The following is a 22,209-nucleotide window of genomic DNA, read 5'->3' on the forward strand; positions in this document are numbered from 1 at the left end:
AGAGCAAAAAGAGAAAGAAACACTCAGTGCATCATGGGAACCCCCCAGCAGTCTAAGTCTATAGCAGCATAACTAAGGGATGGTTCAGGGTCACCTGATCCAGCCCTAACTATAAGCTTTAGCAAAAATGAAAGTTTTAAGCCTAATCTTAAAAGTAGAGAGGGTGTCTGTCTCCCTGATCTGAATTGGGAGCTGGTTCCACAGGAGAGGAGCCTGAAAGCTGAAGGCTCTGCCTCCCATTCTACTCTTACAAACCCTAGGAACTACAAGTAAGCCTGCAGTCTGAGAGCGAAGCGCTCTATTGGGGTGATATGGTACTATGAGGTCCCTAAGATAAGAAGGGACCTGATTATTCAAAACCTTATAAGTAAGAAGAAGAATTTTAAATTCTATTCTAGAATTAACAGGAAGCCAATGAAGAGAGGCCAATATGGGTGAGATATGCTCTCTCCTTCTAGTCCCTGTTAGCACTCTAGCTGCAGCATTTTGAATTAACTGAAGGCTTTTCAGGGAACTTTTAGGACAACCTGATAATATTGAATTACAATAGTCCAGCCTAGATGAAATAAATGCATTTAATTAGTTTTTCAGCATCACTCTGAGACAAGACCTTTCTAATTTTAGAGATATTGCGTAAATGCAAAAAAGCAGTCCTACATATTTGTTTAATATGCGCTTTGAATGACATATCCTGATCAAAAATGACTCCAAGATTTCTCACAGTTTTACTAGAGGTCAGGGTAATGCCATCCAGAGTAAGGATCTGGTTAGACACCATGTTTCTAAGATTTGTGGGGCCAAGTACAATAACTTCAGTTTTATCTGAGTTTAAAAGCAGGAAATTAGAGGTCATCCATGTCTTTATGTCTGTAAGACAATCCTGCAGTTTAGCTAATTGGTGTGTGTCCTCTGGCTTCATGGATAGATAAAGCTGGGTATCATCTGCGTAACAATGAAAATTTAAGCAATGCCGTCTAATAATACTGCCTAAGGGAAGCATGTATAAAGTGAATAAAATTGGTCCTAGCACAGAACCTTGTGGAACTCCATAATTAACCTTAGTCTGTGAAGAAGATTCCCCATTTACATGAACAAATTGTAATCTATTAGATAAATATGATTCAAACCACTGCAGCGCAGTGCCTTTAATACCTATGGCATGCTCTAATCTCTGTAATAAAATTTTATGGTCAACAGTATCAAAAGCAGCACTGAGGTCTAACAGAACAAGCACAGAGATGAGTCCACTGTCTGAGGCCAAAAGAAGATCATTTGTAACCTTCACTAATGCTGTTTCTGTACTATGATGAATTCTAAAACCTGACTGAAACTCTTCAAATAGACCATTCCTCTGCAGATGATCAGTTAGCTGTTTTACAACTACCCTTTCAAGAATTTTTGAGAGAAAAGGAAGCATTAAATAATGGTAGGGCTTCCTTGAGCAGCCTGGTAGGAATGGGGTCTAATAGACATGTTGATGGTTTGGATGAAGTAACTAATGAAAATAACTCAGACAGAACAATCTGAGAGAAAGAGTCTAACCAAATACCGGCATCACTGAAAGCAGCCAAAGATAACGATACGTCTTTGGGATGGTTATGAGTAATTTTTTCTCTAATAGTTAAAATTTTATTAGCAAAGAAAGTCATGAAGTCATTACTAGTTAAAGTTAAAGGAATACTTGGCTCAATAGAGCTCTGACTCTTTGTCAGCCTGGCTACAGTGCTGAAAAGAAACCTGGGGTTGTTCTTATTTTCTTCAATTAGTGATGAGTAGTAAGATGTCCTAGCTTTACGGAGGGCTTTTTTTATAGAGCAACAGACTCTTTTTCCAGGCTAAGTGAAGATCTTCTAAATTAGTGAGATGCCATTTCCTCTCCAACTTATGGGTTATCTGCTTTAAGCTGCGAGTTTGTGAGTTATACCACAGAGTCAGGGACTTCTGATTTAAAGCTGATTTAAATCAGAAGTGATTTTAATAATTTGGATATGGCTTTATTAAAAAAAGTTATTGATTGTATAGTAAAACCGTTCAATTATATTTGCAATATGTCACTAAGTACTGGTAAATTTCCTTCTCAAATGAAAATAGCAAAAGTAATTTGTTGGGAAAGTGTCGGTACACGGACCGACAACAGGGGGCGCAAATGAACGGACAATGGAGGAAGTCAAATAACAACACTTTACTGTTGTGAATGGGCACAACAAATACAACAGATTACAATAATGGACAAAAAGCCACATCACAAAAGGTGTCGTGTGGGCAGGCTCGAAGATAGGAGACGTCCGTCCAAAGTAGAACCGAAACCACACGATTTCCTCCGCCACCAGACCCCGGGAATACTGGAGCCGCCAAGTCCCGAATTCCCAGGTGGCCACTGCCTCCGCGTGTCGGACCTGGTACTGCTGGCGAGGAACAAAGAGACAATTAAACGAGGGCGCGTTTGCACCCAGCAATCCGCACGGCAGGGAAAACTACCTCCACCTCTCGTTGGAAAAGAAGTCTGTTACAACGCACAAAGTCACAAGAAGGTTTACTGTCACACAGTTAGCTGAGTACGTTACCTTCCAGGTAGAACGATATCTCGGCAAAGAGGTGGAGACGTCGTCCTGCTGATATTCCCCTGCTGATCAGATGAGTGGTAACAGCTGTTGCAGGTGATGCGTGACAGCTGTCACCCTGGCTGCTCCTGTGCGGCGACTGCGCCCTCTCGTGCCTGAAGCCCGCACTTCAGGCAGGGTGCCCTCTGGTGGTGGGCCAGCAGTACCTCCTCTTCTGGCGGCCCACACAACAGGACCCCCCCCTCAACGGACGCCTCCTGGCGCCCGACCAGGCTTGTCCGGGTGGCGGCGGTAGAAATCGGCCAGGAGGGCCGGGTCCAGGATGAAGCTCCTCTTCACCCAGGAGCGTTCTTCGGGGCCGTACCCCTCCCAGTCCACCAAATACTGGAAGCCCCGGCCCATCCTACGGACATCCAAAAGCCGGCGTACACTCCAAGCCGGCTCGCCATCGATGATCCGGGCAGGAGGCGGCGCCGGACCCGGAGTACAGAGGGGTGAGGTGTGATGTGGTTTAACCCGGGACACATGAAACACAGGATGGATCCGCAGTGAGGCCGGAAGCTGAAGCCTCACTGCGGCTGGACTGATGACCTTAAGGATTTTGAATGGGCCGATGTAACGGTCCTGTAGCTTGGGGGAGTCCACTTTGAGGGGAATGTCCTTTGTGGATAACCACACCTCCTGCCCCGGACGATACGCAGGGGCCGGGGCCTGCCGACGGTCTGCATGGGCTTTTGCCCTCGTCCGGGCCTTCAGCAAAGCAGAACGGGCGGCACGCCACACCCGACGGCACTTCCGTAGGTGGGCCTGGACCGAGGGCACACCGACCTCTCCCTCAACCACCGGAAACAACGGGGGCTGATACCCCAGACATACCTCAAAAGGGGAGAGGCCGGTGGCTGAAGACACCTGGCTGTTATGGGCATACTCGATCCAGGCCAAATGGGTACTCCAGGCCGCCGGGTGCGCGGCAGTCATGCAGCGCAAGGCCTGTTCCACCTCCTGATTGACCCGTTCTGCTTGCCCGTTGGTCTGAGGGTGGTACCCAGACGAGAGACTCACCGTGGCCCCCAGTTCCCGGCAGAAGCTCCTCCAGACTTGCGAGGAGAACTGGGGACCGCGATCGGAGACGATGTCTGTTGGAATCCCATGCAGCTGGACGACGTGGTGGACCAGGAGGTCCGCTGTCTCCTGGGCTGGTGGGAGCTTCGGGAGGGCCACGAAGTGGGCCGCCTTGGAGAATCGGTTCACTATCGTGAGGATGGTGGTGTTGCCCTGGGACGGCGGGAGGCCCGTGACAAAATCCAGGCCGATGTGGGACCAGGGGCGATGAGGCACAGGCAGCGGCTGGAGTAGGCCTGATGCCCTGCGATGGTCAGGCTTGCCCCTGGCGCATGTGGTGCAGGCCTGGATATAATCCTGGACGTCGGCCTCTAGGGACGCCCACCAGAAGTGCTGCCGGACAACTGCCACGGTTCTTCGCACCCCTGGATGACAGGAGAGCTTGGAGCCGTGACAGAAGTCCAGGACTGCAGCCCTAGCTTCTGGTGGGACGTATAGTTTGTTCTTCGGCCCAGTTCCGGGGTCCGGGCTTCGTGCCAGGGCCTCCCGGATGGTTCTCTCTACGTCCCAGGTGAGGGTGGCCACGATAGTGGACTCCGGGATGATGGGTTCCGGTGGATCCGACAACTCCGCTTTGACTTCATCTTCATGTACCCGGGACAAGGCATCCGATCTCTGGTTCTTGGTCAGGGACGATAGGTGATCCGGAAGTCAAAACGGCCGAAGAACAGTGACCAGCGGGCTTGCCTGGGGTTCAGCCGCTTGGCGGTCCTGATATACTCCAGGTTCCGGTGGTCAGTGAAAACCGTGAATGGCACGGACGTTCCCTCCAACAGATGTCTCCACTCTTCAAGGGCCTCTTTCACCGCAAGGAGTTCCCGATTGCCGACGTCATAGTTCCGTTCGGCCGGGGTCAACCTGCGGGAAAAATAGGCACACGGGTGAAGGACCTTATCGGTCCTCCCGCTCTGGGAAAGCACAGCTCCTATCCCTGAGTCCGAGGCGTCCACTTCAACCACTAACTGGCGACTAGGATCGGGCTGCACCAGAACGGGTGCAGATGAGAAGCGCCGTTTCAACTCCTTGAACGCGGCATCGCAACGATCCAACCAGGTGAAGGGGACTTTTGGTGAGGTCAGGGCTGTCAGGGGGCTAACTACCTGACTGTAGCCCTTAATGAACCTCCTGTAGAAATTTGCAAAGCTGAGGAACTGTTGCAGCTTCCTACGGCTAGTGGGTTGGGGCCAGTCTCTCACCGCCGCAACCTTGGCCGGATCAGGAGCGACGGAGTTGGGGGAGATGATAAACCCCAGGAAGGACAAAGATGTGCGGTGAAACTCACACTTCTCGCCCTTCACAAACAGCCGGTTCTCCAACAACCGCTGCAGGACCTGACGTACATTCCGGACATAAGTCTCAGGATCCGGAGAAAAGATGAGTATATCGTCTAGATATACGAAGACGAATTGGTGTAGGAAATCCCGCAAGACATCATTAACTAATGCTTGGAACGTCGCGGGGGCGTGTGTGAGGCCGAACGGCATGACCAGGTACTCAAAGTGACCTAACGGGGTGTTGAATGCCGTCTTCCACTCGTCTCCCTTCTGGATCCGAACCAGGTGATACGCATTTCTAAGATCTAGCTTTGTGAATATTTGGGCTCCATGCAGGGGCATGAACACTGAATCCAATAGGGGCAACGGGTATCGGTTACGAACCGTGATTTCGTTCAGCCCTCTGTAATCAATGCATGGACGTAGTCCGCCATCCTTTTTTCCCACAAAAAAGAAACCTGCACCCATCGGGGAAGTGAAATTCCGGATCAACCCGGCAGCTAAAGAGTCCCGGATGTAGGTCTCCATTGATTCGCGCTCAGGTCGTGAGAGGTTGTACAGCCTGCTGGACGGGAACTCAACGCCTGGAACCAAATCAATGGCGCAATCGTACGGACGGTGGGGGGGGAGGGTGAGTGCCAGGTCCTTACTGAACACATCCACAAGGTCCTGGTACTCCACCGGCACCGTCCCCAGATTGGGCGGGACTCTGACCTCCTCCTTAGCTTGGGAACCGGGTGGAACCGAGGAACCTAAACATACCCGATGGCAGGTCTCGCTCCACTGAACCACTACCCCGGACGGCCAATCGATCCGGGGATTGTGTTTTAACATCCAGGGGAACCCTAAAATCACACGGGAGGTAGCAGGAGTCACAAAAAACTCTATCTCCTCCCGGTGATTTCCTGACACCACCAGAGTTACTGGTGGTGTCTTATATGTGATTGGAGGGAGTAGGGAGCCATCTAGTGCCCGCACCTGCACAGGCGAGGTAAGCGCCACCAGAGGGAGCCCTATCTCCCTGGCCCATCTGCTGTCTAACAGATTCCCTTCAGAGCCCGTGTCCACCAGTGCTGGGGCCTTCAGGGTTAAATCCTCATAAAGGATTGTAACTGGGAGTCGTGTGGCAATGTGGGTGTGTCCCACGTGAATGTCTCGGCCCACCCCTAGCCCAGTTTCTAGGGGCGGGCGTTGGTGTTTTAACCGCTCGGGGCACTCTCTTACCTGATGCTCTATCGAGCCACAGACAAAACACGCTCCGCGGGCCAGCCTCCTCTGTCTCTCTGGTGCCCTAAATGTGGCCCTGCTCGTGTCCATAGCTTCGTTAGCAGGGGGAGCTGTAACCACACGGAGCGTAGGGGCTGTGGAGCGTGGGGAGGGCGGAACACGGTCAGAACCGGAAGGGAGAGGGACGGCGCGTGCCCGGCCACGCCCTTCGTCTCGTTCCCGACGGCGTTCTTCTAACCGATTGTCTAATCGTATAACGAGATCGATAAGCCCGTCTAAATCCCGCGGTTCGTCCTTGGCCACCAGGTGCTCCTTTAGGACTAACGACAGTCCGTTTACGAAGGCGGCGCGGAGGGCAGTGCTATTCCAGCCGGACCTCGCAGCCGCGATGCGGAAGTCGACTGAATAAGCAGCTGCGCTCCGGCGCCCCTGTCTCATTCACAGCAGCACGGTTGAAGCGGTCTCTCCTCTATTTGGGTGATCGAACACTGTTTGGAGCTCCCTCACAAACCCATCATATATCAGAAGGAGCCGCGAATTTTGCTCCCAGAGCGCTGTAGCCCAAGCGCGTGCCTCGCCGCGAAGCAGATTAATCACATAAGCTATCTTACTAGCGTCAGTCGCGTACATGACGGGACGTTGTGCGAAGACGAGCGAACACTGCATAAGAAAGTCCGCGCATGTCTCCACACAACCCTCGTACGGCTCTGGAGGGCTTATGTATGCTTCAGGGGAAGGTGGGAGGGGTCGTTGAATGACCTGTGGAACGTCACTGTTGCACACAGGATCGACAGGAGGGGGAGCCGCAGCAGCGCCCTGAGGGCCCGCTTCCACCTGCGCGGCGAGAGCCTCCACCCTGCGGTTAAGGAGGACGTTCTGCTCGGTCATCAGATCCAGCCGAGCCGTAAAAGCGGTGAGGATTCGCTGCAACTCACCGATCATTCCTCCTGCAGACGCCTGTGCGCCCTGCTCTTCCATTGGCCGTTCAACAGCTGGTTGACACCCCTCGGGATCCATGACGTTGGCCGAGATATCTTGTTGGGAAAGTGTCGGTACACGGACCCACAACAGGGGGTGCAAATGAACGGACAATGGAGGAAGTCAAATAACAACACTTTACTGTTGTGAATGGGCACAACAAATACAACAGATTACAATAATGGACAAAAAGCCAAATCACAAAAGGTGTCGTGTGGGCAGGCTCGAAGATAGGAGACGTCCGTCCAAAGTAGAACCGGAACCACACGATTTCCTCCGCCACCAGACCCCGGGAATACTGGAGCCGCCAAGTCCCGAATTCCCAGGTGGCCACTGCCTCCGCGTGTCGGACCTGGTACTGCTGGCGAGGAACAAAGAGACAATTAAATGAGGGCGCGTTTGCACCCAGCAATCCGCACGGCAGGGAAAACTACCTCCACCTCTCGTTGGAAAAGAAGTCTGTTACAACGCACAAAGTCACAAGAAGGTTTACTGTCACACATTTAGCTGAGTACGTTACCTTCCAGGTAGAACGATATCTCGGCAAAGAGGTGGAGACGTCGTCCTGCTGATATTCCCCTGCTGATCAGATGAGTGGTAACAGCTGTTGCAGGTGATGCGTGACAGCTGTCACCCTGGCTGCTCCTGTGCGGCGACTGCGCCCTCTCGTGCCTGAAGCCCGCACTTCAGGCAGGGCGCCCTCTGGTGGTGGGCCAGCAGTACCTCCTCTTCTGGCGGCCCACACAACATAATTCCTCTGTTTAAAACTGGTGACAAACACACATTTTCTAATTATAGACCTATATCACTCCTGCCACAATTTTCCAAAATTTTGGAAAAAATATTTGCTAAAAGATTAAATGATTATTTACTGAAGCATAACATCATTTGTGAAGAACAATATGGATTCAGAAGGTCTCGAACTACATCACATGCTTTGATGGACTTTGTGGAAAGTATAGCAACTGCAATTGACAATAAACAATACACAATAGGTGTTTTTTTTTATTTACAGAAAGCGTTTGACACAATTAACCATGGAATACTATTAATTAAACTGCAGAAATATGGAATCAGAGGTCTGGCATATGAATGGATAGCTAATTATTTACAAGGCAGATTTCAGTATGTTCAATTCAATAATACAAATTCTGAACTCAGGGATGTCACATGTGGGGTGCCGCAGGGCTCAGTGCTGGGTCCTTTGTTGTTTATAATCTATATAAATGATATAAGTTGGGTGTCGAGTTCACTGAGATGTGTCCTTTTTGCGGATGATACAACTGTGTTCTGTAGCGGTGAAAATCTTGAACAGCTTCTGGACATAGTGGAGAAAGAACTGGAAAAATTTAAGGTTTGGTTTGACGCTAATAAGTTGTCACTCAACCTTGGGAAAACTAAATGTATTATATTTGGAAATAAACAGGCACCAAAATGTAAAAATTTAACTATAAACAATAAGGAAATTGAGTTAGTAACAGAGAATAAATTTTTAGGTGTTATAATTGATAATAAACTTAGCTGGAAACCACATATAAATTATGTGAAATCAAAATTGTCAAAAACTATAGCCATTCTGTATAAAGCCAAAGACCTACTGCCGCAAGAAGGGTTACTTACTTTATATCATTCTCTGATGGTACCATATATGACATATTGTGTTGAGTCATGGGGAAACACTTACAAATCAAATACCAATCCAATATTCCTTTTGCAAAAACGAGCCATACGAATCATCTGCAATAAACAATATCGTGAACCAACTCATTCTCTATTTGTGTCTTTAAATTTATTAAAATTCATAGATTTGGTCGATTACATTACAATTCAAACTTTATTTCGAGCGAAAAACCAAGCCTTACCGAGACATGTCCAGAGTCTGTTCCGATTGAGGAAATCCAGATATAGTTTAAGAGGTTGTGCAATTTTTATGAAACCACCAGTAAGAACAAATGTAAAGGGTTTTTGTGTGTCTGTGGTTGGGGTGAGGAAATGGAACAAATGTTCAACAGAGGTTAGAATGAGTAGTACCTTAGTAAGATTTAAGAAACTACTCAAAAAGAACATCATGTCTAAGTATCTTAAAGAAGCAAATATAATTTGATTTATATGGAATGTTCAATTTCTAAGTGGGACTCATTGTATATTTGAATGTGTGGGTATGTATATGTGTATGTAGATATATAGATATGGGTAGGTGTATATGTATATAAGTGACTGTGTATATGTATGTATGTATATATTTATGTTTGTAAAGTATATAAGTATGTATATAGGTATATATGGCACAGCCCAAGCAGAGGGTCACCCCCAAGAGCCTGGTCTCCTTGAGGTTTCTTCCTTATAGGGAGTTTTTCCTCACCACAGTTGCCTAGTGCTCGCTCTGGGGGTTGGTAAGGTTAGTCCTTACTGGCGTAAAGTGCCTTGATTCGACTTTCTTGTGATCTGGTACTATATAAATATAATTATAAGTGAATAGTATATTGATGTGTATGTCTGTGTGTCGACATGTAGTAGTGAATTTGTATTTATGTAAATATGACTGATAAGAATTGTTGGACTTGTACGAACAGGGGTGGGCGCTAATAAGCTTTGCTTCAGCCCACACCCTTTCGGACTCACTAGTTTTGTCTGTGTTTGTTTGTGGAATTGTTCTTTTTTTTTTTCTATTTGAATATATTGTGTGCCGAATAAAAAAAACTTTGTCACTTTTCAGAGGAGCTACAGCATCCAAAGTTGTCTTCAATGAGGATGTAAAACTATTGACGAGATACTCTATCTCACTTACAGAGTTTAGGTAGCTACTCTGCACTGTGTTGGTATATGGCATTAGAGAACATAAAGAAGGAATCATATCCTTAAACCTAGTTACAGCGCTTTCTGAAAGACTTCTAGTGTAATGAAACTTATTCCCCACTGCTGGGTAGTCCATCAGAGTAAATGTAAATGTTATTAAGAAATGATCAGACAGAAGGGAGTTTTCAGGGAATACTGTTAAGTCTTCAATTTCCATACCATAAGTCAGAACAAGATCTAAGGTATGATTAAAGTGGTGGGTGGACTCATTTACATTTTGAGCAAAGCCAATTGAGTCTAATAATAGATTAAATGCAGTGTTGAGGCTGTCATTCTCAGCATCTGTGTGGATGTTAAAATCGCCCACTATAATTATCTTATCTGAGCTAAGCACTAAGTCAGACAAAAGGTCTGAAAATTCACAGAGAAACTCACAGTAACGACCAGGAGGACGATAGATAATAACAAATAAAACTGGTTTTTGGGACTTCCAATTTGGATGGACAAGACTAAGAGTCAAGCTTTCAAATGAATTAAAGCTCTGTCTGGGTTTTGGATTAATTAATAAGCTGGAATGGAAGATTGCTGCTAATCCTCCGCCTCGGCCCGTGCTACGAGCATTCTGGCAGTTAGTGTGACTCGGGGGTGTTGACTCATTTAAACTAACATTTTCATCCTGCTGTAACCAGGTTTCTGTAAGGCAGAATAAATCAATATGTTGATCAATTATTATATCATTTACTAACAGGGACTTAGAAGAGAGAGACCTAATGTTTAATAGACCACATTTAACTGTTTTAGTCTGTGGTGCAGTTGAAGGTGCTATATTATTTTTTCTTTTTGAATTTTTATGCTTAAATATATTTTTGCTGGTTATTGGTGGTCTGGGAGCAGGCACTGTCTCTACGGGGATGGGGTAATGAGGGGATGGCAGGGGGAGAGAAGCTGCAGAGAGGTGTGTAAGACTACAACTCTGCTTCCTGGTCCCAACCCTGGATAGTCACAGTTTGGAGGATTTAAGAAAATTGGCCATATTTCTAGAAATGAGAGCTGCTCCATCCAAAGTGGGATGGATGCCGTCTCTCCTAACAAGACCAGGTTTTCCCCAGAAGCTTTGCCAATTATCTATGAAGCCCACCTCATTTTTTGGACACCACTCAGACAGCCAGCAATTCAAGGAGAACATGCGGCTAAACATGTCACTCCTGGTCCGTTTGGGGAGGGGCCCAGAGAAAACTACAGAGTCCAACATTGTTTTTGCAAAGCCAAATCACAAAAGGTGTCGTGTGGGCAGGCTCGAAGATAGGAGACGTCCGTCCAAAGTAGAACCGGAACCACACGATTTCCTCCGCCACCAGACCCCGGGAATACTGGAGCCGCCAAGTCCCGAATTCCCAGGTGGCCACTGCCTCCGCGTGTCGGACCTGGTACTGCTGGCGAGGAACAAAGAGACAATTAAATGAGGGCGCGTTTGCACCCAGCAATCCGCACGGCAGGGAAAACTACCTCCACCTCTCGTTGGAAAAGAAGTCTGTTACAACGCACAAAGTCACAAGAAGGTTTACTGTCACACAGTTAGCTGAGTACGTTACCTTCCAGGTAGAACGATATCTCGGCAAAGAGGTGGAGACGTCCTGCTGATATTCCCCTGCTGATCAGATGAGTGGTAACAGCTGTTGCAGGTGATGCGTGACAGCTGTCACCCTGGCTGCTCCTGTGCAGCGACTGCGCCCTCTCGTGCCTGAAGCCCGCACTTCAGGCAGGGCGCCCTCTGGTGGTGGGCCAGCAGTACCTCCTCTTCTGGCGGCCCACACAACATAATTCCTCTGTTTAAAACTGGTGACAAACACACATTTTCTAATTATAGACCTATATCACTCCTGCCACAATTTTCTAAAATTTTGGAAAAAATATTTGCTAAAAGATTAAATGATTATTTACTGAAGCATAACATAATTTGTGAAGAACAATATGGATTCAGAAGGTCTCGAACTACATCACATGCTTTGATGGACTTTGTGGAAAGTATAGCAACTGCAATTGACAATAAACAATACACAATAGGTGTTTTTTTTATTTACAGAAAGCGTTTGACACAATTAACCATGGAATACTATTAATTAAACTGCAGAAATATGGAATCAGAGGTCTGGCATATGAATGGATAGCTAATTATTTACAAGGCAGATTTCAGTATGTTCAATTCAATAATACAAATTCTGAACTCAGGGATGTCACATGTGGGGTGCCGCAGGGCTCAGTGCTGGGTCCTTTGTTGTTTATAATCTATATAAATGATATAAGTTGGGTGTCGAGTTCACTGAGATGTGTCCTTTTTGCGGATGATACAACTGTGTTCTGTAGCGGTGAAAATCTTGAACAGCTTCTGGACATAGTGGAGAAAGAACTGGAAAAATTTAAGGTTTGGTTTGACGCTAATAAGTTGTCACTCAACCTTGGGAAAACTAAATGTATTATATTTGGAAATAAACAGGCACCCAAATGTAAAAATTTAACTATAAATAATAAGGAAATTGAGTTAGTAACAGAGAATAAATTTTTAGGTGTTATAATTGATAATAAACTTAGCTGGAAACCACATATAAATTATGTGAAATCAAAATTGTCAAAAACTATAGCCATTCTGTATAAAGCCAAAGACCTACTGCCGCAAGAAGGGTTACTTACTTTATATCATTCTCTGATGGTACCATATATGACATATTGTGTTGAGTCATGGGGAAACACTTACAAATCAAACACCAATCCAATATTCCTTTTGCAAAAACGAGCCATACGAATCATCTGCAATAAACAATATCATGAACCAACTCATTCTCTATTTGTGTCTTTAAATTTATTAAAATTCATAGATTTGGTCGATTACATTACAATTCAAACTTTGTTTCGAGCGAAAAACCAAGCCTTACCGAGACATGTCCAGAGTCTGTTCCGATTGAGGGAATCCAGATATAGTTTAAGAGGTTGTGCAATTTTTATGAAACCACCAGTAAGAACAAATGTAAAGGGTTTTTGTGTGTCTGTGGTTGGGGTGAGGAAATGGAACAAATGTTCAACAGAGGTTAGAATGAGTAGTACCTTAGTAAGATTTAAGAAACTACTCAAAAAGAACATCATGTCTAAGTATCGTAAAGAAGCAAATATAATTTGATTTATATGGAATGTTCAATTTATAAGTGGGACTCATTGTATATTTGAATGTGTGGGTATGTATATGTGTATGTAGATATATAGATATGGGTAGGTGTATATGTATATAAGTGACTGTGTATATGTATGTATGTATATATTTATGTTTGTAAAGTATATAAGTATGTATATAGGTATATATGGCACAGCCCAAGCAGAGGGTCACCCCCAAGAGCCTGGTCTCCTTGAGGTTTCTTCCTTATAGGGAGTTTTTCCTCACCACAGTTGCCTAGTGCTTGCTCTGGGGGTTGGTAAGGTTAGTCCTTACTGGCGTAAAGTGCCTTGATTCGACTTTCTTGTGATCTGGTACTATATAAATATAATTATAAGTGAATAGTATATTGATGTGTATGTCTGTGTGTCGACATGTAGTAGTGAATTTGTATTTATGTAAATATGACTGATAAGAATTGTTGGACTTGTACGAGCAGGGGTGGGCGCTAATAAGCTTTGCTTCAGCCCACACCCTTTCGGACTCACTAGTTTTGTCTGTGTTTGTTTGTGGAATTGTTCTTTTTTTTTCTATTTGAATATATTTTGTGCCGAATAAAAAAAACTTTGTCACTTTTCAGAGGAGCTACAGCATCCAAAGTTGTCTTCAATGAGGATGTAAAACTATTGACGAGATACTCTATCTCACTTACAGAGTTTAGGTAGCTACTCTGCACTGTGTTGGTATATGGCATTAGAGAACATAAAGAAGGAATCATATCCTTAAACCTAGTTACAGCGCTTTCTGAAAGACTTCTAGTGTAATGAAACTTATTCCCCACTGCTGGGTAGTCCATCAGAGTAAATGTAAATGTTATTAAGAAATGATCAGACAGAAGGGAGTTTTCAGGGAATACTGTTAAGTCTTCAATTTCCATACCATAAGTCAGAACAAGATCTAAGGTATGATTAAAGTGGTGGGTGGACTCATTTACTTTTTGAGCAAAGCCAATAGAGTCTAATAATAGATTAAATGCAGTGTTGAGGCTGTCATTCTCAGCATCTGTGTGGATGTTAAAATCGCCCACTATAATTATCTTATCTGAGCTAAGCACTAAGTCAGACAAAAGGTCTGAAAATTCACAGAGAAACTCACAGTAACGACCAGGAGGACAATAGATAATAACAAATAAAACTGCTTTTTGGGACTTCCAATTTGGATGGACAAGACTAAGAGTCAAGCTTTCAAATGAATTAAAGCTCTGTCTGGGTTTTGGATTAATTAATAAGCTGGAATGGAAGATTGCTGCTAATCCTCCGCCTCGGCCCGTGCTACGAGTATTCTGGCAGTTAGTGTGACTCGGGGGTGTTGACTCATTTAAACTAACATTTTCATCCTGCTGTAACCAGGTTTCTGTAAGGCAGAATAAATCAATATGTTGATCAATTATTATATCATTTACTAACAGGGACTTAGAAGAGAGAGACCTAATGATTAATAGACCACATTTAACTGTTTTAGTCTGTGGTGCAGTTGAAGGTGCTATATTATTTTTTCTTTTTGAATTTTTATGCTTAAATATATTTTTGCTGGTTATTGGTGGTCTGGGAGCAGGCACTGTCTCTACGGGGATGGGGTAATGAGGGGATGGCAGGGGGAGAGAAGCTGCGGAGAGGTGTGTAAGACTACAACTCTGCTTCCTGGTCCCAACCCTGGATAGTCACAGTTTGGAGGATTTAAGAAAATTGGCCATATTTCTAGAAATGAGAGCTGCTCCATCCAAAGTGGGATGGATGCCGTCTCTCCTAACAAGACCAGGTTTTCCCCAGAAGCTTTGCCAATTATCTATGAAGCCCACCTCATTTTTTGGACACCACTCAGACAGCCAGCAATTCAAGGAGAACATGCGGCTAAACATGTCACTCCCGGTCCGTTTGGGGAGGGGCCCAGAGAAAACTACAGAGTCCAACATTGTTTTTGCAAAGTTACACACCGATTCAATGTTAATTTTAGTGACCTCCGATTGGCGTAACCAGGTGTCATTACTGCCGACGTGAATTACAACCTTACCAAATTTACGCTTAGCCTTAGCCAGCAGTTTCAAATTTCCTTCAATGTCGCCTGCTCTGGCCCCCGGAAGACAAGTGACTATGGTTGCTGGTGTCGCTAACTTCACATTTCTCAAAACAGAGTCGCCAATAACCAGAGTTTGATCCTCAGCGGGTGTGTCGCCGAGTGGGGAAAAACGGTTAGAAATGTGAACAGGTTGGCGGTGTACACGGGGCTTCTGTTTAGAACTACGCTTCCTCCTCACAGTCACCCAGTCGGCCTGCTTTCCTGGCTGCTCGGGATCTGCCAGAGGGAAACTAATGGCGGCTAAGCTACCTTGGTCCGCACCGACTACAGGGGCCTGGCTAGCTGTAGAATTTTCCACGGTGCGGAGCCGAGTCTCCAATTCGCCCAGCCTGGCCTCCAAAGCTACGAATAAGCTACACTTATTACAAGTACCATTACTGCTAAAGGAGGCCGAGGAATAACTAAACATTTCACACCCAGAGCAGAAAAGTGTGGGAGAGACAGGAGAAGCCGCCATGCTAAACCGGCTAAGAGCTAGTAGCTGCGCTAAGCTAGCGGATTCCTAAAAACACACAAAGTGAATAATGTGTAAATAATTTAGAGGTGATTCAGCAGAGGGAGTGCTTTAGTTAAGGCACGTAAAGATTACACTGGGAAACAAATCGTTATCTAGGTAACTAGATCAATCTAACTGCGCAGATTAAACAGCTAACAGATGCAGCAAAACACCGCTGTGCTCCGGAACAGGAAGTGATACAATACCGCAGTGAGAGCCAACCACCAGTAGGGGCAAGCAAGAGCTCTTGCAACTAGCCCACTGTTCATCATTCACTCATCCACAACAGGTGTTTTGCGGTGATGACCGGTGCGCATCAGGTGTGATTTGGCTCTGAGTGCGCCATCTGGGGGAAAACCTCACAAACTACAGAAAGGTTACAAAAGGAAAGGAGAGAGGCAAAAAAGAGACAGACCATGACAGAACAAAAACCAATCCAGATTGTAAACTTCAAAATTGAGTGCAATAATCCAGCACTGACTACTTAGAAACTGGAAGATACGAGAGAGCTGTGACCCATGACATGTGAACAACCCACCATAAAAAAAAAACAAAAGAAAAAAAAAACATATGGACCAGCGAAGAAGACAAACACAGGAGTGGTTTAAATACAGACGTATTTACTAATTGTGGGCAGGTGGAAAAGATCACAAAATCACTGAAAAGAACAGACAAGTAATGACTTAACATGACCACAAGGGGGCATCAAATAACAGGAGACAGACAAGTGACTGAACATGGCCATAACCGCAAAGCAGACAGAGACACACACAAAGTAATACAGATCAACACAACATATAGAAATAAATCAAAACCCCATTGACACTAGATGAAGAGCAGATGATCCAGACACAAAACACTGGGAAGTGTAAAAGACAGACAAGAAAACCAGGAAGGAAACACTAAGTGTGCGAAGGGCGGGGCCGTAGAGTGACAGCTGTCAAACGCTGCACTCACCATGAGGGATCACCCTGACAATGAACATGAACGAGGAACAGAACATCAGTGTAAAGTGGCATAAACATGATCGCGGGGAACAGGACCCCCAAACATGGTGGAACAGACAGACAAGACTGGAAGCATGATACGACAGTGCGCAGATACGCACACACGCAGGACTTAACAACATCACACGCACACCATGGACGACAAACATAGCCTACTCATATATTCACACAAACGCCGCAGAGGAGAACCAGAGGAACGCTTAACATAAAAGACCGCACATGCACTCATGGACGAGACAGACATGCACATACACACTCAGGACCTGGGAAGCGACCACACCAAAAGAGAGAGGAGCAGAGCAGGACAGAAGAACAGGGACACACATGGACACAGAAACCCTTAACACCCGAAAAACAACCCAACCGGACCGAACCCCAACAGAGATGTTTTGGGGAGGTGATGGTCTAGTGGTTAAGCGTTGGGTTCGAGATCAGAGGATCCTTAGTTCAAATCCCAGCCTGACCAGAAAATCACTAAGGGTCCTAGATCGTATATTATCTTACTATCATTTAATTAAACGCAGGCCAAATCTCAGGACAGGTTTTCTCCTGTGCCCAGCTCATCAAAGTACAGAGGGGACAAAAAAAATGCTGCTGTTAACTTTGTGACGTTTCCAAGGAACAGTGAGAACAGACAATATTATCCTTTAGGATGTCAAATCAGCTCCAAGATTGTAACAATACATATGGTACCATAAACAGAACTATAAAACCTCCTAGGTATTGTTATTTTAATATTCTGTTGTTATTTGTGTTTGTTGTGAGGTCCAATAAAAATACATGACCCCCCCTCCCCCCAAAAAAGCCCAATCTATTTTACATGTACTGAATCTTGGGCTTTGTACATTTTTATCCCCCCAGTATGAAATATGGAAGATATAACGATCAGTGTGTCCGTCTGTCTGTCCATTTTCTCTTGTTAGCGCGATATCTCAAAAACCAGAAGACCAGTTTATTGGTCTTTTCAATTTCATTCATATTTAGCATAAGTGTGTACTTGGGTGATCCTCCAACACCAGTCAATTACAGTGACCTTGGGGTCAGTTTCAAGGTCACAGTGAGATTTGAAGGTATTGTCATTACTGCCTCTTGTTGGCACGATATCTGACGGACCAGATGACCAATTTCATTCATATTTAGCACAGGGGTGTACTTGGGTGATCCCCAACACTGTGTATTACTGATTTGTGTGGATCGGAGGGATATGTCATCTCCTGATGAATAATCAGGTCCCATCTTATCTTAGGGACCTCATAGTACCATATCACCCCAATAGAGCACTTCGCTCTCAGACTGCAGGTTTACTTGTAGTTCCTAGGGTTTGTAAGAGTAGAATGGGAGGCAGAGCCTTCAGCTTTCAGGCTCCTCTCCTGTGGAACCAGCTCCCAATTCAGATCAGGGAGACAGACACCCTCTCTACTTTTAAGATTAGGCTTAAAACTTTCCTTTTTGCTAAAGCTTATAGTTAGGGCTGGATCAGGTGACCCTGAACCATCCCTTAGTTATGCTGCTATAGATGTAGACTGCTGGGGGGTTCCCATGATGCACTGAGTGTTCTTTCTCTTTTGCTCTGTATGCACCACTCTGCATTTAATCATTAGTGATTGATCTCTGCTCCCCTCCACAGCATGTCTTTTTCCTGGTTCTCTCCCTCAGCCCCAACCAGTCCCAGCAGAAGACTGCCCCTCCCTGAGCCTGGTTCTGCTGGAGGTTTCTTCCTGTTAAAAGGGAGTTTTTCCTTCCCACTGTAGCCAAGTGCTTGCTCACAGGGGGTCGTTTTGACCGTTGGGTTTTTACGTAATTATTGTATGGCTTTGCCTTACAATATAAAGCGCCTTGGGGCAACTGTTTGTTGTGATTTGGCGCTATATAAATAAAATTGATTGATTGATTGATTGATGACTGTTGTTATAAAAGAGAGGGGAAAAAAACAACAAAAAAAAAAACACCTGAGGTCTGCAACATTGACTACGACTAGTCATGTTCAGATGTTTATTTTTAATGCTATGATGGAAAGAAGAATGTTCAGGATGCAGAAACATGCCAATTGCTGAACATTTCAGGTGCCATTCTTCCATCATTTTAAATTTTATGCAAGTCTTCTGTTCTATTTCTGTATGAGGAAACCTGACAGGAATGTACCTTGATTAGGACCAGACCGTGAGGGAGGTGTACCGTTACAACTGCAGTTTGTGTGAAATACATTTTGCTGTATTGTTGCAAAAAAAAAAAAAAAAATTAATCTGTGTGTTTTTGAAGTTACTGATGTTTAATAATGGTTTAAGGAATGCATATGGATGCTTTCAGGTGCTAAAAATAAAGGCTACAGTCAGTGACTATGATGGATGGGAGTTAAAGATCATAAGAATAATCTTGCTATTTAATAAGCTAATATGACATCACCTTGTAAGTGTTATGTGACTGGATGGCATGTGTTTGTGGCCACAGCCATGGTGGGGTTCAAACACTACATTACTCGTACTTGAAGCCCAAGCTTTATCAACCTGGACTTCACCTTGTCACAGTTATGTTTGCAAATGTATATGCATAACAATTTGAATATCTAGTAGCGCTTACAATTCAACTCCCATGCAGAGAGATTGTCATATGCAGTGATGCCGGTAACTCTAATCTAATCTAACCACTTTTTTAGTAACGAGTAATTCAAAGTGTTAATCTTTCCAAATCAGTAATCAGATTAAAGTTACTTCTCCAAGTCACTGTGCGTTACTATTATTTTTCATTGTGGGTCGATAGCAGCATTAAACTTGGTCTGTGGGCAGGAGGTCGGGGTTCGACTGAACTGCCCACTTTAAGTGAGCTGTGAGCTTTTCATCCGCGGTTTTCTGCAGCAGCTACAACTCGTCCTCACCTCTTAAAGCGCGGTGATCAGCACACCTGCACTGAGCTTTACAAAGACATTTTTATGCTTTTTTCCTCCTTTATTTAGAATTCTGAGCTGAGCCGCTCTGTATCTGGTCGTTAAAAACAGCTGATCCTCCGCAACGCCTCAACAACTGACACTATTTTCCACTCAAATGCACCTAAACTCTCTTTCTGAGGACCACATGATGTGAAAACACAATAAAACTTTCTTACCTGTAAATCTGGTCACGTTTTCTGCATAAATAAATGTTATCCATTCTTTGTGCTCAAACGCCAAAGCAGGGGCGAATCCAGATGGAATGGGGGCGTGGGGCAGGGATGTGCCCCCCCACAACACCCCTAGATTAAAGGTCCAGTTTTGAAGCCTTTTTTTACTACAACTACTAATACTACTTAAAATAATAAAAATTTCGACAAGTAAAATGTTTAGAGAGAAGTTAAATGTTAGAAAAATGTTAGAAAGAATTTAATAGTTACATTTATAAACAATGTAGGTTAGAAATGGCAAGTTTTACTGTTACAGTGCTGTCAACAGTTAAATATGAGGTCAAGAAAGAGGTTTTTATTTTACTTTTTATAAAACAAGTATTTATTTTCATTGAAGTCAAGAAAGGGTGACTATAAAGTGAATTTTGGCAAAACAGGTATCATTGTCATGTTGACGTGGCAGAGGGTTGTTGTCGGCAGCTGGGGAAAGTAACTAAAAAAGTAACTAGTAATCTAACTTAGTTACTTTTCCAACTGAGTAATCAGTAAAGTAACTAAGTTACTTTTTCAAGGAGTAATCAGTAATTGGATTACTTTTTCAAAGTAACTGTGGCAACACTGGTCATATGTAGAGGTTTGTACCATGACCGGCTGTCAAAAACAGAACTGAGTGAATGGGGCTACAGTTAAAAGTCTGTAATGGTGTTTCTGTGTAGGTTCTCAGTTGTCCAGGTGGTTTCCATAGTAGAGAAGCTTGAATCTTCGACTGGACTGGGTTGCTTGATGTGAGGATGTTTCGCTTCAAATCACAGAAGCTTCCTCAGCTAAAATTCTTGCTCTGGTAGTCTGACTTCTGTCTTGACTCTTGTAGAGAAGAATAAACCAGAAGCCAACAAAAGCTGGAGTTTTTTAACCTAACCAGACCCCACCTACCGAGAGGCTGACTGCTATAGGCTAGTGACTAAACAATAGCTCTAATTAGCACCTATTGTGCTCTAGTTAGCACACTCCTATTGACAGGACGGAAGCCTCCCCTGATGGCTCCCTTGACGACTCTCTCCTGATGACAGTGAGTTTAACTGTCATGAACACAGATGCAGTGTATCTGAAACCTGAATCGTCCGTGGACGTCTAAGCAGTGCTGAACACTCAGACCAGCCGAGTGGCAGCGCAAAGTGTGACCTGGGAGTGTTTTTTCCATCTGTTGAAATCAGTCTCATTAAGTCAAACAGGAGGCCCAGTGATCCTCCACTCAGCACGTTCTCAAACTCAGCTCTCACTGCTCTCCTGGGGTGATGACTACATGAAGACTAATCTTGTAGAAAATGACACTGGAGAAGGTGGTAATGGCTGGAGCTGTTAATTCTGACTGATATGAAAGAAAATTAAAATTGGTGATGTTATAATATCAGTTGTTCACACTACTTACCCAGGTTAGGAGTCTATATGCACAGTATGTAAAGGTGGTGGGGAGTGAGGCATGCTTTAGAAGTGAAAATGGATTTTTTAAAACAGGGAGCTCTTCCCCGAAGCAGGCAAAACCGGACGATGTCTGCAGAAATGTGTGTATGCAGTATTTGTGTCGGAGTGATAAAGTCGTGTGTATGCATGGTTCTCCCTTATAAGTCTTATTCATGTGAAAGTGTGTGCACGTGCACAAACCTGCTTTGCCTTCCTATTTGTAGCTATGAATGAATGTAGCCACACATTGAAAATGCTATTTTAAAGTAATTTTAGATGTGGCAATTTTTTTAAAAAGTAGACATGAACCACAGTGTCATGGATTATGTCATTGAAATACACATCAAAAAAGGAAAAAAAATGTGGTCATTGGACCACATCGGGTGGACACTGAGGCTACGAGAGGCGGAGTCATTGGACCACAGCGGGTGGACACTGAGGCTACGAGAGGCGGAGTCACTGGACCACATCGGGTGGACACTGAGGCTACGAGAGGCGGAGTCATTGGACCACAGCGGGTGGACACTGAGGCTACGAGAGGCGGAGTCATTGGACCACAGCGGGTGGACACTGAGGCTACGAGAGGCGGAGTCATTGGACCACAGCGGGTGGACACTGAGGCTACGAGAGGCGGAGTCACTGGACCACATCGGGTGGACACTGAGGCTACGAGAGGCGGAGTCACTGGACCACATCGGGTGGACACTGAGGCTACGAGAGGCGGAGGCATTGGACCACATCGGGTGGACACTGAGGCTACGAGAGGCGGAGTCACTGGACCACATCGGGTGGACACTGAGGCTACGAGAGGCGGAGTCACTGGACCACATCGGGTGGACACTGAGGCTACGAGAGGCGGAGTCACTGGACCACATCGGGTGGACACAGAGGCTACGAGAGGCGGAGTCACTGGGCA

Source organism: Thalassophryne amazonica, chromosome 9, assembly GCF_902500255.1.
Source record: "Thalassophryne amazonica chromosome 9, fThaAma1.1, whole genome shotgun sequence".
Taxonomy (NCBI): Eukaryota; Metazoa; Chordata; class Actinopteri; order Batrachoidiformes; family Batrachoididae; genus Thalassophryne; species Thalassophryne amazonica.